Source organism: Ovis aries, chromosome 3, assembly GCF_016772045.2.
Source record: "Ovis aries strain OAR_USU_Benz2616 breed Rambouillet chromosome 3, ARS-UI_Ramb_v3.0, whole genome shotgun sequence".
Classification (NCBI taxonomy): domain Eukaryota; kingdom Metazoa; phylum Chordata; class Mammalia; order Artiodactyla; family Bovidae; genus Ovis; species Ovis aries.
The window spans coordinates 137,647,532-137,651,842 of NC_056056.1; the positions used below are offsets into that span (position 1 = coordinate 137,647,532).

General features: G+C 39.7%; 1 pseudogene; it reads right to left on the reverse strand.

The window, feature by feature from the left end:
• Positions 1-1,308: 1,308 nt before the first annotated feature.
• Positions 1,309-4,081, reverse strand: LOC101122513 (olfactory receptor 8S1-like; annotated as a pseudogene).
• Positions 4,082-4,311: the final 230 nt, after the last annotated feature.

The window sequence follows — 4,311 nt, forward strand, 5'->3', positions numbered from 1 at the left end:
CTTGAAAGTTAGCTCTGATTGAGAAAATTTCACACATCGAGTTTTGGGGAAGTCATTTTGGGTTATACATGGTTAGCCTGGAGTTTGTTTAAATCTGAAGAGCCTGTCAAACACACACAGCAGGTCTGCTTCAATCATTAAGGTAAAGAATATCTGTTTTGAAGATAAAGATATGACATCTGTGTTTAACTCCCTTGAAGAAAGGTTCCTTTCCTAGACACCAGGGTCCTGCTATCTCATTTTATATCTACTTATCCTATCTCTTTTGGAAGCTTGAAGGAATATATTCGGATAATGTTTGATGTATGTTCTGTGTTCTGATAAGGTATATGACTATGCAAAAATCATGCTTCAATGGAGCAGTTTCTCAGAGTTATCTGAGAGGCAGTCTTCTGGGCTATAGTCCTCAGTTTGTCTCATGTAAAACTCTTCTCTATTCCTCAAAATATTCCATCATCTCATAAAGGTATAATATAAAGGAAAGCAAGAAGAAAAGAAAAAGAAAAAACTTTTCTCCTTGTGATGTTACTAGTTAGGATTTACTTTCTTATCAGATTTTGTATATCATACAATGCTGTTAACTATAGTCATCATATTGTACATTACACTTAATATTTACCTTACACTAGAAATTTGTACCTTTTAATTACTTTCCTCCAATTGCCTTTCCTCCTACCCCCCATCTCTGATAACCATATGTCTGACCTTTTTTTCTAAGAGTTTGGTTTTCCCTAGGTTCCGCATGTATGTGAGATCATATTGCATTTGTCTTTATTTGTCTGACATTTCACTGAGCAAAATGCCTTCATGGTCCATGCGTGTCATCACAAATGGTAGAATTCCCTAATTTTTACAGCTGAATAATATTCCATTGCTTTATCTATGCCTTCTTTATCCATTCATCCATTAGGGAAACCTAGGTTCTTTCCATGTGTTGGGTGTTGTAAATAAGGCTGTCATGAACATGAGGGTGCAGATACCTTTCTGAGTTATTGGTTTCATTTCCTTTGAATATATTCCCAGAAACGGAATTGCTGATACATATGGTGGCTTCATTTTTAGTTTTTTGAAGATCCTTCATGTGTTTATTGAAAAGATTTTCTTGTGTGGTGACTGGGTCCTCTGTGGATGGCTGCCATTGGTTTTGTGGAGGTTTTTCCATTTTGCTTGACTAGGGGAGGGCACTGGGGTCAGAGCAACGAAGGCTTCTGTTTTTTGTGCTGAGATGGCTTTGAGATGAAGGTTTTTCTGTCTCCTCTCCTTTCTCATGACTTTTCCTCCTTTTATGAGGATGCAGTAGAGCTTGGCTTAGAAGATAAACCTGGGTTTCCTGGCCAACCTCCTCCTAAGAGCTGCCTTCACCTCCTGGTTCTTCAAACTGTAAATAAGCGGGTTCAGTAGTGGGGTCACCACACTGTACTGCATGGATAGCACTTGCTCCAGGGCTGAGCCAGAAGCTGGAGTCATGTACCTTGAAGGGAATTGCACAAAGGGAAAAAATGAGCTCAGGACAATGACCACAATGCTGTTGGCAGCCAGGGTCCATTCCATCCTAGATTCTGCAAAGAGCATCCTCAGAGCTGAGTCAGCTATCACCAGTAGAAGCATCTAGGAGTGACTGTATTATCAGTGAGAAGTCTGTCATTTCTGCCTTCAAACACTTCCATACATGACTTATCTTATGCAAAACATTATAGGAGCTAGCCTGAGGCAAAAGGAAGTTCTGCAGCATATGAAATGCTGCAGGTTAGAATAGAACTAAAAATGATTTCATGCATTTCTGTTGTACTTCATACATTTCAAAGTATCTTTTCTTAACAGTTATGATGATGATGAGGATTTTTTTCTCTTTTTTTTCTCATATACACAACTGTATGTTCCCATCTTGTGATGATAGTTCCATTATTGGACTAGCATATGCAAAACTATATGCTAGTCCAATAATGTCATTTTTTCCAAACATTTATGGGGAATTAACCCAGAATCACAGCACTTTATTTTTACAATGCTTAGTGGAATAAGATTTTGTCCTTTTTAACATATTTGTCTTTGGCTTAGAAAAGAAACCACACTTTGTAAATAAAGTGAACTATAAAAATGTATTTAGCTTGAGATATGATTCCAAAAGAGTAAGAATTAAAATTTGGATGTACTTGGTTTTTTTTTTTAATTTTTATTTTGGATGTACTTTGTTAAGTAGCACAGGGAATATTTCCCAAAGAAGCATTGGAAAACAATTTTTTGCAATTATTCCATTATCATTGCAACATTCTGTTTTGGGTTTGGTGTGCTTGATTAAGAAAGATATTCATCTTACTGTCATTTTTTATCTTTTAATTTCATTCTCCTAACATATCTGTGAAGTAAGTGGGAGAAATCTCCTACCCCCTTGGGAAAATGAGGAAACCGAGACAAAGAGAACTCAAGAGATTTGTCCACAGGCTCAGGTGAGCTCTCCTAGACCATTCCTTATCCTTTCACACCTTATGACTTCTGTCCAAAAGTAAAAAGCAAGTGAGAGAAGTTTAGAGCAATTTTAGTAAATCCATCCCCAGTTCACTAGTAGAGAGCATAGGCATAGGGAGCATAGGGAACAGTTACTCTGTTCCCTGGGAAGCAAGGACCCATCAGGTATTGCTGTTTCTGTTTGAGAGAAACATGGTAGAAAAGAGCTTGAGGTGTCAAGTCAGTGAGACTTGGTTTTTATTTTGGCTTCATTCCTAGCTTGTTTTGGAAAGTTTTGTAGGGTACTTGGTTACTCCTAAAAATCAAGTTTCTTATCAGAAAATGAGATTAATAATATTTCTCTTTTGATGTGGTGTGATGTATACTAAAATTGAGCTTGATTATGTAAATCAGCTCTTATGTAACAAACACCTCATAAATAGTTAAGGCAGAAATAAGCTGTGGAGACATCAATTTCCAGTAGGAAAGAGAAATGGCATCTGTTGCAAGGATGATATACTTTATTTAATTTTTTATCTACCACTAATAAAAGTCTGGCAAAAGGCAGTATGATTTTCTTTTGATGACTCTAAAATCATAGGTTAATGAAAGTAAGAAAGTCTTTATTTCTTGTATAAACTTATTTTACAGAGTTAGACAATTGAGGCCTCAGAAAGAAAATGGATTAAAAAAAATAATAATTCATGTATTAGGTCCACAGCAGAGCCAGAACTAGAACCTAGGCCTACTGATTCCAGTATAATTCTTTTCCTGCTACTCTGCAATGCTCTGTCTACAGGGCAAGTTTACTTAGTGTGAAAAACACACTGTATTTGTAGGCAAAGTTTTAGCAATGACATACCTGGAAATCCCAGAACCATAAAAGATGGTGACCACAAGAAAATGGGATGAGCAGGTAGAGAAGATCTTGTTCCAACCTGTGGCAGAGTTCATCCCCAGGGCTGTCAGGATAATACGGGTGTAAGAACCCACCAGTATGACAAAGGTGCCAAGGCCCAGGACCACCATGGTGGTCAGGATGGAGAACACACTAACGGAGGGGTCAGAACAGGCCAACAGGAGCACTGGAGGAAGCTCACAGGCAAAACTGCGGATGAGGTTGGGGCCACAGAAGTGCTGCTGAGCCAGCAGGATGGTGTTAAGCAGGCCAGTCCCCATTCCTATGGCCCAGGAGGCTCCCGCCAGGCCAGCACACACCTTCTTGTTCATTGTCACCACATAACAGCAGCGGGCGGCACACAGCCTGGTACCGGTCATAGGCCATGACTGAAAGGAGGCAAGTTTCAGTGCCCCCAAGAAATATAACGAAGAAGATCTGGATGAAACATTCAAGGAAGGATATAGTCTTCCAGTTGGAAAGTAGGTTCTTTAGCAACTTAGGCACAATGATTGAGGCATAGAAAGCATCCAGGAAGGAGAGGTGACTGAGGAAGAAGTACATGGGGGTGTGCAGGTGGGAATCAGTCCTGATCACCAACAGCATCAGCAGGTTCACTATGAGGATCAGGAGGTAAATCACCAGGAATATTACAAAGAGTACTACCTGAATGTGTGGGTTGTTGGATAGTCCTTGGAGAATAAAGAAAGTGACTCTGGTTGTGTTGCCAGCTTCCATGGAGCACTGGAGTTTCTCTTTAGAAGGACAAGAACAGAAAAGAATGCTCCAATGTGCTATGAGTCTCAGAGAATGGCTGGGGATGAGGTGTTATGAATAAAGCTTCAGGGCTGACCCAGGACAGAGTGTGTAGCAGAGGCAAACTTGCTATGTCAGACCTCATCAGTCCTGCCCAGCTCAGAGCAATAATCTGTTGGCTGCGGTGGAGATGGTGCGAAAGGCGATGTAGA